Raw genomic sequence first — 13,527 nt, forward strand, 5'->3', positions numbered from 1 at the left:
CTCAAACTGCAGTCGTCCCATGTGAGAATCCAGCACCTTAACCACCACAATACCTGCTGGCCCCTTCATATGAATTTTTTACCCTACCCCTCAAAACATAATGATTTTTCTAATGTTCCTTTTCTCAGAAGCTCAACTCTTTTAGACAACTAGGAATTATTTGAGAATAGGAATAAAGACAATTTTGGGCTTAATAAAAAAGATCTCTTCCTATTTATAACCAAGAAATAATAGTAGCCAAAATTTATCAAATGCTTACTTTGTGCAAATACTTGGGATCCAAAGACTAAGCGGTCTAAGTCTGCTCTACAAAAAGCGGACAAATAAACCCTTGTAATGAAATACAGGAAAGATAATATCAGAGGTGTACACATGGGGAAAATGTGGGAGACATATTTCATATTTGATATGATATTTAAATAAGATCTGAAAGCTAAGTTAAGTAAGGCAGAATATTTCTGACATTCAAATGCAAAAGAAAAGAACAAAGATACGATGTTGTTCTGGAAACAGCAAGTGGCCATATGTGGAGTGGGGGAGGTTATGATGTGTCAGCAGATGAAACTGAATAAAAAAGCAAACTGGGGCCTCATCTTGAGGAGTGTCAAATTTTAAGGCCTACATTGCCATGGTGGGAGGTACACTGAGGGGCTTTAGATAGGAACCAAAGTAATGGGTAATGTTGACAGCTCTACTGAATGCTGCTTAGAGATGAGAGCTATAGGAAGGCTATTAGGAAGCCATTGCAGAGGTCTCAGCAAGTGCTAATGGGAATCTAGAACATTCTATCAGCAGTGGAAACAAAGAGTAGCTTGAGGAGGATTCTGGGGCTCACAATCAGGAGCTAAGTTGGCAGAGCATTTCAGTCTATGAGTCTCTGTGTTCCTCAGCTATAAATACCAGTCAGTGGCTACAGAATTGCACTGGGGTTAAAGGAAGTTCTTTGCAAGTAAATGAACCATATATGTGTTAGGACCAGTAAGCTTGGTCTGAAAGGGCCAAAGAGTGAATGGTTTGGCCATTGCAGGTCATGCAGTCTCTGTGAAAACTGCTCAGCTCTGACTTTGGAGTGCAAAAGTGGCTATAGGCAATATAGAAACAAACGAGCATGCCTGCATTTCCTTAAAACTTCAGTTAGAAGGACCAACAGATGGCGTAATGGTTACGTCACTGGGCTCCCATGTAGTCAACTGCAGTTCGAGTCCCAGACCCAGCGACTTAAAAATAACTCACACCAGGCACATATGCTGTGTACCCAAGATCCCAAGAAGCAAACAGAGAGGGATTGTGGCATGGCCATCCCCCCTGCGGGGTGTGTGTGTGTGTGTGATTTCTTGCTTTCTCTCTCTCTGTCTCTCCAGCGAGTGCATGCACCCTATAGCAAAAATCTCTCCAATAAAAAGCAAAACTTTATTTAGAAAAGCAGATGGGTTAGAATTTACCAACCCTTAGGCAGAAATAATAAACATACAAAGTATTTTTTATTTTCCTAATGAATTAAATTAGGCTTGTCAATTAGAGATTCGATGTTTATGTTGAGATTAAACCCAGAAAGATCATGATTTCTGTCTGGCATGTTGCTCCTGGCTATACTCTACATTAGATAGAACAGGTGGTGGCCAAAGGGTTAATTCTCCTACATAGACACATCAGAACTCCAGAAAAACTGCCATAAAATATACTTTCCATGAATCAATAGTCAATATCATTTCCAAAGGAAACAACTTTAACAGAAATATGTGCTCTGTTCTCAGAATTGCCTAAGAAAAACAATTGATGGAAAAAAGAAAACATATACATAAATCTTTAAACCTAAAATTGCCCCTAGCAGGACTGTAGGGAAGGAAAGGTATTCTGGGCCAAAGGCCCCAAGCCAATTGTGCTTAAATGATGCACTTGAGGCTTCTCTTTGAAAAGCTGAGTGCCATCTTTGGTCATTCTCTAGTTGAATGGACAAGGTGCCCCAAGGCAGCTCCCAAACACTTTTTCACTTATACTTTAAAGATAAAAGGCAGCAGCTCTTTCTAACACATTAGATCAAGAATACTAGACAACATAGAGAAGGAAGGACAAAAAAAAGCCACATTTATCTACTTTGCTTGGTACTGCCCTAGCCAATACGGATGGCCGAAGCTTTCTAGGTGACTGACTTAACTCCATCGACTCCCTATGCCAGCAAAACCTTAACCTTCCCGAACAGTGACAAAAGGAGCTAACACTCATTGACAGTTTACTATGCATCAGACACTGCTTTAGGTGCCTTATGCATATTAACTTAACGTACCATCATCATAGTCTCAGGAAGCCAGTAATTTGTATTAGCATTAGCATCCCACTTTGCAGATGGAAAAATGAGGACAGACAGGAGAAGTCATTTGAACAGGATCTCAGAGGTAGGAAGTGATAGAGGGGAGGGTTGGGCCCAGCCAGCACAGCTGTGTCCGCTCATGTGTGCACTGGTCTATACTGCCTTGCCAAAGCACTCTGTTGCCTACCAGGACAACACCCAGCTACAAACTTGAATGCCACCTTCTCCCATTTCTCTCCTCCTTGCTAGCAAACAAATGATTCTCTAGGCAGCTTTCACATAGGTTTATTTTTAATAAGTGTATTTAAATGTCAAATCAAAAGCATAGATTTGGCCATATTTTTCTTATTGTGATGCTTATGTACTTATATTGCCTTACTGGGCTTAAATCCCTTTTGAGAATGTGGATCATTTAACAAACTGAACAAGCATGCATTGAGAGCCTATGTTAACTGGCTTCACTTTCTGGGTTTATCGAAGTCCTATTGCCAGGCGCTGTGCTGGGCACTTCATAGGGGGGTTAGTGAAAATGGCAAATGAGCACAGTTTCTGCAAAGAGCTGATATTCTAATCACAGGATTTCTCAATGCTGTGTGCATGTTAAAATCACCTGGGGTGCTTCAGCCTTCACCCGACCCTAGACTGTTGGAATTTGGAATCTCTAGGGGTGATGCCAGGACAAAGGTATTCTTTCTGGAGTTCCCCAGGAGATTTGAATGAGCAGACTAGGCTTGCCTATTGCTGCAGAGAGACACACATAAATGAGTAATTATAAGACCCTGTGGTTAGGGTAAGAGCAGAGTGTTGTAAATACCAAGAAGATAGAGCCACTGCTTCTGTCCAGGGACCCTGCGGAGGACTTCACAGAGGAGGAGACACTGACCTGGTCTAATTGGATGAACAAATGTTCACTGGGTAGAAGGGAGGGAGAACCTGGATATTCCAGGCAGATTGAAAAGCAAGCACAAAAATGCAGAGTGAGAGGAAAAGAAGGTGCATTTTGAAAAGAAACGTGGTTCCCCGTGGCTAAGCAGTGGGTGGGTGTTGAAAGGGCAGGAGCCAGATCATTATTGGCCTTGGGTGCCATGCTGAGGGCTGTGTTTTAATCCTGCAACTAAGGGTCCTGGCTGCTATAGCCTAGGCATAAGTCAATCCACTTGTTCTCTCAGGTCATCTAGAAGAAAACTCAATATTTTTCTATAGGAATATTGCCATAAAACAGAGGGAGGAAAATTGGAACTGAAACCAGAAAAAAAAATTTTTAAATAAAAACAAAATAATTTTTGCTGTCTGCATAATGTATGGAACACGCATCATCCCTAAGGAACTCTCAGGCAGGATTCCTTATCAGGCAAAGACCATCTTCCCATATTTCCCATGAGCATCTTTTCGCTCATGTTACCCTCCAGAAGAAAGCAGAAGAAACTTCTTCATCCGATTTAAATTCGCCTGCCTTTTAATGATAGTGCCAGGAGTCTCCTATTTGTGAAATATAGAGTGCTTCTAAATCTCATTTATCAAGGACAGAAGATGGTAAAAGCCTTCCATCAGGGTTGTGGAGAGTCACATGTTTTCCCAATTCCTCCAAGTGCTTTAATAAACCTCTCCATGGGAGATGTAGGCTTTGCAAAATTCTCATTCTTAGAGTTTAGCAACATGATTATTTTGCACAATCAATAGTAATAGAAAATTATATTAAAGATGGTCATTCAGGAGTTGTATGACTTCGAGTCATTTTATGTCTTTGAGTCTCACAGTTCTCAATCGCATACAAGGTTATGCTGATTTCTCACTAGGTCTGAGATTCAGGAATTTCTACAGATTCTAAAGTTTAGTGATCAAAATCACTTCTGATGTTAACTCACCATGATTCCTCTGACAGCCCATGAAAGCTATTTTCCACCTTGACACCCCCCCCCCCCCCCAGAGAAATCAACTTAAAATGTTTGTCTTTGACAAAAATGTGGGCTTAGTGCTTAAGAATGCTGTCAGGTTGCAGTTTGATAGAGCTGCTTAAGAAATCTGTCAACAGCATCCTGGGTTAAATTGTTGAGCAAGCGAACTGATCCTGTACTAATGTAGCTGAATATTTTCTGACAGCCTGCTACAGCTTCTTTGGCTCTTTATGTTCTGTCAACTACTAGAGATAGCTTCTTAAAGAGGGCTGAGTCTTTGTGTATTGAAGAATGTCAAATGTGGTCCAGTCACTTGCATTTCAAGGGCATTCTATGCAAGGCTGCCCTAGGTCTCTGTTGGAATGCCCAGAAAAGTTCTGCTGTACCTGGTTGCAAAGGAAAATATTCTGTTTCTTCCAAGAAGACTGAGGTTCATTCTTTTCTGAACTTTTGAATCTCACCAGAGTTTAAATTCATGGCTTTGGGCTCAGCCCAGTGGCACAATCAGTACCAAACTGAACTGCATTGCTGGAAGCCACAAGTATGGGTTCAGATCCCTGGGTACACTTGAATACAAGACCAAGCATGTGCATGTGTGTCCAGGATCCTGACAAGCTGCAGGACTGGGAAAAGGGGATTATGACATGGTAAGATCCTATCAGGGGTGCTTCTCTGTCTGTCTCTCTCTCTCACTCTCTCTCTCTCATGCACTTTCTAACATGAATAAAATAATCTTTGAAGGAAAAGCAGGGACGGCATGGCTTTGGATACAGCAAATTGCTCAGCGCCTGTTTTGGATGTCACAGTCTCTTACTGTGACAGAGCTTTGTACCTTACCTCTTCTATCCCTAGAGCCAAAGTGACATGATTACTAATACTGAAGTGCTCATGCTTGCCCCGTGTTCTAGTTTGCTGTTACTCAAAGAATGGTTCATGGACAAGTAGTGTAAGCCTCCCTGGGGACCTTATAAGAAGTCAAGACTCAGGACCAGCAGTTAGCGTAATGGCTATGTCACTGAACTCCCATGTAGTTGACCGCAGTTCAAGTCCTGGACCTGGTGGCTTAAACTCACACCAGGCATGTGTGCGTGCGTGCCCAAGATCCCAAGAGGAGAATGGAGGAAAAGGGATTGAGGCATGGCCATCTCCCCTAGGGGGTGATTTCCCACTTTCTGTCTCTCTTTCTCTCTGGCATGATGGTTAAGGCGCTGGACACTCCCACATAGCCGACCACAGTTCAAGTTCCAGACCTGGTGGCTTGCTTTCTCACTTTCTCTCTCTCTCTCTCTCTCTCTCTTTCTGTATCTCTCTCTGGTCAAATTAAAATCAAATGAATGAATAAATAAAATTAAATAAATAATTTAGAAAAAGAAGTCAAGACTCTAAAATCCCAGTCCACACCTGGTGAATCAGAATCTTCATTTTCACAAGCTGCCCAGATAATTTGTAAGCACATGAAAGTCTGAGATACAATACATTGGCTTAGACTACAGACTTTGGAGCCAGACGGACTAGCTGTGTGACTAGGCAATGAAAATAAAACCTGCCATTTACTAAGGCCTTAGTGATGCCAGAACTGTGCCTAAGTCATCCTAATTAAATAATACCTTGGAGCCCCTGTTCTTTTTTCCATTTAACAAAAACAAAGATGAAGACACCTTCCTTGTATGGCAAATGGTACCACCAACCCATTCTATCCTAAAACTAGGTATCACCCTTGATTCCTCCCTTTCCACCCACCTTCATCCAATTCTGACTCTCCCACCTACAACTCACTCCTAAATCTACCTTCTTTTCTATATTGAACAGCTAACATCCTTGTCTATGTTATCATTATCCTTTCCTCTGCCATCATCTACTTCTCCCCGTCTGCATTGCCAACAGCTTCATTTTAATCACCATTCCCCTTGCCTGGACCACTGCAGTAGTCAGGGCAGTAATCATCCCACTCAACTCATCCATTCCTCGCATAGCATCAGAACATATGTGCAGGAGCCGGCAGGTGGTGTGGTGGTTAAAGGCACTGGACTCCCACATGGCAGACCATGGTTCAAGTCCTGTACCTGGTGGCTTGCTTTCTCACTTACTTTCTCTCTCTCTCTCTCTCTCTCTCTCTCTCTCATCAAACTGGAAAATAATAATAACAAAGTTAAATAAAATAATTATAGAAAATTATATATATGTATTAAAATCTTAAGCATAAAATGTCATAGAAGTGACCTAACAAACAGTGTTGATTGTAGGATGTAATAATTTCCAAGTGTAAACACAATAACCTGGATGTGACTTTGGAAAGACATATTTAATAAAGTTCTCATGGATTCTAGGAAAGGCGACACCAAGTTGGAAGGATCTGCACATGTCGCTCTCTAGAGAATAGGAGGCTCTGACCACTTGTGTACATAGAAATTGATACCTCTCTCCCCCTTGCCCTCCTCTCCCCCCTCTCTCTGTCCTTCCATCTCCTTTGTAAATCTACTATACTATGAGAGTGGACATGGATATAGTGAGACCAAGCAGTTCTCTCCCTCAGGCTGTTTATTTTTACTATCTTGACTGCCTTTGAGTATAATTGACTTCCCATGAAAATTCTCCTATTGGAGAAAATGCATTAGTGATCACTCTGTCCCCTAACAGTCTTGTTCTTTGCCTCTAATAAATTTGCATGATTTTATTCATCTGTCTCTCATGAGGCTGTTACTCCCAACCCCAAACAATTCTCAGTAGACTTACTAAATCATACTCTTGGCATTGTACTAACCTGGTTGAATCACAGACCACTTCAGACATGTAGCAATTGAAAGCAGCAACTGTTTACTGAGATCATGATTCTATGGGTCATCAGTTTAGGTTGTGCTAAACCAACCAGTTCTGCTGCCTTGAGCCAGCCTGGCCAGCCTCTGCTAAAGCTCATACATGTAGGCACAATTTGCTTGTAGGCTGACTGGGAGCAGGCTGATGGTCCATGGAGATGTCTCAGTTCTTCACATGGCACCACACTCTCCAGCAGGCTAGCCTGGGCTTGATGATGATACACCAATCATACCAAGAGAACAAGCTCCAAAGTTTAAGTACTTTCCAAGAGTCTGCTTGTGTAGAATATGCTATTGTCCCATGAGCCAAAGCAAGTCACAAGTCTAGCAAAGCCCAGAATCAGTGTGGGAGTGCAATACTAAAGAGCTTGGATACTGAGAGCCATGAACAAACCGAGCGGTCCTTGCAATTAATCCACCAAGGATCTGAAGTTATAAGCCAGGACACAGTGATGACATCAAAGACACACTATCCAGAAAATCAGGTCACTTTACACATTCTTGGATCATTGTCAATCTTCAGTATGCCCAATAATTGCATTTTGGGTTTTCTACAGCATTTCTGTAAAGTAATATCAGCCCATGTGTGTGAAATGAATTCAAGTAAAATAGCCCTAAACCTGCAGGACACTGCCATCTCTGTCTGCCCTATATTTGGGTGTCATAACTCTGAACATGAAGTGTTAATGGCATGGTTCATGTCCATGCTGTATGGTCAAGAATGGGAGTAGGCTGTGAGGAGTCAGTTCTATCCCTTGACATAGGCTTCATCAAATTAAGCATCCAGAGATGTCAAATTCTGTCTTCTCATGAAATTTGTTTCACTGTGTCATGCCATTAGAGCAAAAACAGGGAGAAAAAAAAAGGAAAAGGGGAAAAAAAAAAAAAAGAAACTATATGTGTTTCCAAAAATACAATTGGTAAAGAGAACTCTTCCTATTAGCAAGACTAAATTAAAAGCCAGCCTTAGAGCACAGCAGTTAAGTGCTTTGTGTTGGGACCTAGATCCCATAGTAGACTGTGGTTCAAATTTCAGTCCCAGCAGCTTGAAAAACATGCTAGGCACATGTGTGTGCCTGCCCAAAATCCTGACTGCATGGAGAAATGGAGGAAAAAGCATTGCAGCATGACCACATCCTATTGGTGTTTCTCTCTCTCTCTCTCTCTCTCTCTCTCTCTCTCTCTCTCTCTCTCATGCGCATGTGTGAAAGCACATGCAGCCTTTGGCTAGATAGATAGATAGGTGTGTGTATATGGATATATATGTATGTATGCGTGTGCATGTGTGTGTGTGCTGTCTAAAACAGTTACATCAGAACTCCATAGCAGAGTTTAAAAAGATGAATTCAATAGAAACTAGACTATTTTCTGGAACATCCTTTGAGTATTGTGCGCATGTGGTAAGGTTACTCCCAAAGTCCAAAATAAGAGGTAGGATCTGAGCTATCCTCTTCTGGGCATCATCCATCAAACCACATGGAATTTTTAGTAATGTATCTTCAGCCATAAGCGTAGAAAGAAGCAAGGACCCTAGTGACTGACTGATCTCTTACACCTCTTTTCATTGATCTTTCTCTCAGAACCTAAAGAACTTCCTATCCTAATGTAGCAGAAGCCCGTCTCCCCCATTTCCTCCTTCCTTGTGTGTGACCTTTGACTCCTCCCATTCTTTTCCTGGACATAAACCTCATAACTCACAAGAAAGTGAAATAGAAACAATGTTTATAGGAAATTAAAACTATATTGGTTTATTATTTTCAAAATGTCCCCATCTTTTTTTTTAATTGTATCTTCACTTCAACATAAATGGAAATATTTTCCAAGCACAACATGAAAGAAGTAGTGTCTATGTAATAGCAAGCATATCCCCAAACTTCCCACCATGGTAAGCCAGGAAGGAGTCTGTGTCAGTTACAGTCTCAGTCTCACATCTTCTCTGTCTTCCTTTCTATTCCTCTCCTCACTATGCATGGATGCAGAGCCGTACAGTGGTAAGGAGGTGGCTGGAAACTTGGTTTTGAATCCCAAAGTATCTACTTGGTAATTGTATGATAGGAAGCAAATTTGCTGTATTTCCCTGAGCCTCATTTCCCTTTTCTGTAGCATGGAGATTTTTTTTGGGGGGGGGAGGGGAGGGTTTTGCTATAGGGCACACGCGCTCACCCGAAAGACAGAGAGAGACAGAGAGAGAGAAAGCAAAAGCAAGAAATCACCCCCCACAGGGGGGATGGCCATGCTGCAATCCCTTCTCCATTCTCCTCTCGGGATCCTAGGCTTGCACGCACACGCGCCCGGTGTGAGTTTAATCACTGGGTCTGGGACTCAAACCACGATGGGCTACGTGGGAGTTCAGCAACATAGCCACTACGCTAACTGCTGGTCCCTATAGTATGGCGATTTAAAAAAGCTTTTCCAGGACCAGCAGTTGGCTTAATGGCTATGTCACTGGACTCCCATGTAGTCGACTGCAGTTCGAATCCCGGACCCAGTGGCTTAAACTCATGCCGAGTGTGTGTGCATGCGTGTCCAAGATCCCGAGAGGAGAACGGAGGAGAAGGGATTATGGCATGGCCATCCCCGCTGGGGGGTGATTTCTCACTTTCTGTCTCTATGTCTCTCTCTGTCTTTCTGGCGAGCCCATGCGCCCTATAGCAAAATTCTCTAAAAAAGCTTTTCCTCATAGCACTGCGATAAAAATGAAATAAGAAAAGGTATATAGCAGATTTCTAGTTCAGTACCTGGCCTTCAGTAGATGCTCAATAAATGGTAGTATACCCTCAGTTAATAGATTGTTCCATTCAAACCTTAATATCTAGCATCTTTATCCATCTCATTTCATGATGCTCCCTCCAGCCTGCAGGTGTTACAGTTTATGCTATCAACTTTATTTTAACAGCTCAGCCTTTCTGTGCAAAGTCTTCCCAGTGGATCTGCACTCAAATTCATCCCAGGGATGGGGCAGGTAGGAGGGGTACTGAGGAAATTTCTCACCACCTGCCTGCAATGTGGATGTCATTCTGTTTGCATAATCTCTTTATGCAATGCCTCAGGTCCAAATAGCTCATAAAGCACTTTATAAACTTTACTGACTCTACAAAGCATGTTGCAAGGAGAGAATGCTGGGCCCACCACTGAGATGGCACCCCTCCAGGGTACATGGAAGAGGTTGCAAACCCAGGCACAGTAGCTCTTCCCAGCAATTAGGAAGGCAAGTGAGGAGAAATGCTCCAACTTAACCTCAGGGCACCAGGGAGCTGGAATCTTAGGTGGAAATGACCCTAGTTGGAAGTATAATAAGAGCTGCCTGGCTTTCATAACCACGGGTAGCTGAGAAATTAGATTTGTGACGCACCTAGAGATTTAATTTGTTTTGTTCAAGCTAGCATAATGTTTGCAAAAATAATATAGATCAGGATTTCACACAACGTAATTGGGGAGGGCTACATCAGAGTCACTTGAGGTATTTTTAAATATGCAGATTCTTGGGTTCACCCTCCTCTCAGACGGATACAGGGGTCTACCCTGAGGCCTGGGGATCTGCATTTTAAACCACCTCAGGAGAAAGGGAACATTAAAGAGTTACAGCCTTCTTCCCTCCAACAAATTAGGAGACACCTATGGATCCCCACTATAGGTCTCTCTATTGGCCTCTTTTCATGTTTGTATTGTCTAGTTTCTTTTTTCTTTTCTTTTCTTTTTTTTTTTTTTTTGGTATTAACTTTATTCTATTTTCTGTATCACTTTAAGTACCTAAAGGTTTATTTGTCTAGTTTCTTAACTCTTGATGTTTCCAAGTCACAAACTACTGGAGACTGATGGAAAACTATGTATCTACTCCTTTCCAAAATGTACATATCCACAGTATTTAGCAGATAGTTCAAAGTCTTGTGACTCAAAGTGCAGAGCCCACACCAGGGGCATGGGTCTTAACTAGGAGATGGTTAGAAGCATAGGTACATGATCCGTACCCTAGACCTACCAAAATAGGATTGCATATTAACAAGATGGGGGGTGGGGGACACGGTGGTGTGCTCATTACATTTCAAGAAGCCTTGACTTCACAACTAATATATGATATTCATCTTGGGTAAATGCACCATCAGAAGCTCCATCAGGTGATCCAACTGCACAATCACGGTAGAGAGCTGTGGCTTTAAACCAGTGGTTGTCAAACTTTAGCAGGCTTGACCAGATGCAGATTGCAGGACCCTACCCCAAGAGTGATTTATATGCCTGGGGTGAAGCCTGAGAGTCGGCCTTTCTCCCAATCCCTAGGTGATATTGATGCTGCTGATTGGGACCAACATCATGAGAACCAGGCAAAACTCCAGGAGGGACCATTCAGGTGGAATACAAAGTGAATACCTGCTCCCGCCCTTGGGAGTTAGATGTCTGCACTTCCCTGATGTTGATGTGTCCTCTCCAGCTAACCTCTTGGGAAGCCTCACTTGGCTCTTGCCACACCAGCTCCTCCTCAACAGCCTCTTCTGGGGCCCCTTCAACCTCAGAAACTGCCTCTTGGCTGTTCCTTATGGGAAATGCCAGCCCAGTCAGCTCTCTACCTGGATTCTGAGAATGGCATGCAGTCTTGCATACCACACAGTGAAACTGCACTCTGCTCCCACTAATGGCATAACTCCCCACCTGCTGCTTGGGCAGCTGCAGACACTTGCCTTTAATCGTCTTCTCAGCAGGAGTCAAGCACCTGTTACTTTGCATCTCATACTCCAGAGCATTCGATTATTGACTCAATGTGGCTGCCTACAGTTGAATACAGAGGTACAGTTGGCTTCTCTCTTTGTCAGTTTCCTACTCCCCTCACCAACTTGGACTTTGATCACCAAAGTGTTGGAGAATGGAGAAAGGAGAGCAGGAAAGAAGAGAGGTAAGAGGCAGAAAAGAACTTCCTCTTTCTCTCATGTGGTCCTTTGAGGGAGTTCTTGGAAATTAGCCCACTGGGGACCTACATTTCATTTCCCCTGACTCAGGTAATGCACGTCCTCTGGTTGATGGCTTACGATGGTGATCCCCAGACCCTGTGCTGATAAAAGTCTGCCCTTGGAAAGAGTTCTTTTTAAGATAGTTCCAGACTGACCAGATCTGGCTCTCAGAATTTGCTCCCATTTGGTAGAAATAAAAATTTGCTCCAATATATTTCTGTCCCTCTCCTGCCAAGAGCCATGTTATGAGTTAGATTGTGTCCCCAAATGAGATAATGTTGAAGTCCTAACCTTCAGAATGTGACCTTATTTGGAAATAGGATCATTGTAATTAGCAAGATGAAGTCATGCTGGAGTTGGGAGTGTCCTTATAAGATGATATGAGGACAGAGACACACAGGAAGACAGAGGCAGAGACTGGAGTGATCCTGCTACAAGCCGAGGAATGCCTGGGGCCACCAAAAGCTGAAAGAGATGAAGAAGTTTTCTCTCTAATCTTCAAAGGGAACATAGCCCTACTGTCACCTTCATTTCTCATTTCTAGCCTCCAAAACTGTCAGGGAATATATTTCTCAGGTATTCACTTTATATTCCACCTGGAGTTTTGCTTGGTTCTCACAATGTTGGAGGAATACATTGTGAGGGAATACAGTTCTCTTTTGTTTTTTGTTTTTTGTTTTTTTAATATGGAACGCTTCACGAATTTGCGTGTCATCCTTGTGCAGGGGCCATGCTAATCTTCTCTGTATCGTTCCAATTTTAGTATATGTGCTGCCGAAGTGAGCACCAGTTCTCTTGTTTTAAGTCACCCTCTTTGTGGTACTTTGTTACAACAGCCCTGGGAAACTAATACAGGCTATTTATTGCCTTGTCTGTACTCTTTCTTTACTCTTGAGTCTAACTCCATTATCTACATGCTCACTAGTTTCAGGAGACATATTGAACAAGCTCTAAGAGATGCTCATGAAGTCCCCCTCATTGACACACGGTGAGGGTGAAGCATTTGCCTTCACCTCCACCATGGAGTTAATAAAGAGAAAATGTCAAACAATCTGAGCCTGAAGAAATCTCTCTTCTCTGTCCTCTCTCTGTCTCTCCCTGGATTCTCAAGCATCTATCTTCTGATATTCTTGAGTTGATGTTGAGTTAAGGCTCTAAAACTCTGAATATCTGAACATGCTAATCCAGCACTTCATGTTGGAACATTAAAATGTGAGGTACCTAACACTTTTTATTATTTAACAGCCTTGGAGACATTCGCTAAAAGTAAGACACAGAATCCCAGTTTAAACTCCTACTACACTAGAGGGTAAGACACCTTGGTTATCAGTTACCTTGGAAACTAGTTTCTAATTGCTAGGCATGAGAAACTTAAGTGAAACTATGATCTGATAAACAGCGAAGGTCCTCTTGTTAATTGTCTAGGTCAAACTGAAATGGAATGATTTTCTGAAAACATAAGAACTCGTGCCCCCATGAGCCTTCATAAAAAATCACTACATCCACTCAAATCATAACTGTGTACTATTTACGAAGGAAAGTATTTTAAAATACATGGAATAGGAAGTAAA

The 13,527-nt window shown here is 42.3% G+C and overlaps 1 non-coding gene across 1 annotated transcript; it reads right to left on the minus strand.

Moving 5' to 3' along the window:
• Window positions 1–12,636: 12,636 nt before the first annotated feature.
• Window positions 12,637–12,743, minus strand: LOC114006764 (U6 spliceosomal RNA). The gene has a single exon (XR_003548443.1). It is a non-coding gene; the product is annotated as a U6 spliceosomal RNA (small nuclear RNA).
• Between the last annotated feature and the right edge of the window lie 784 nt (window positions 12,744–13,527).

Source organism: Tupaia chinensis, unplaced genomic scaffold (assembly GCF_000334495.1).
Source record: "Tupaia chinensis unplaced genomic scaffold, TupChi_1.0 Scaffold150243_1, whole genome shotgun sequence".
Lineage (NCBI taxonomy): Eukaryota > Metazoa > Chordata > Mammalia > Scandentia > Tupaiidae > Tupaia > Tupaia belangeri.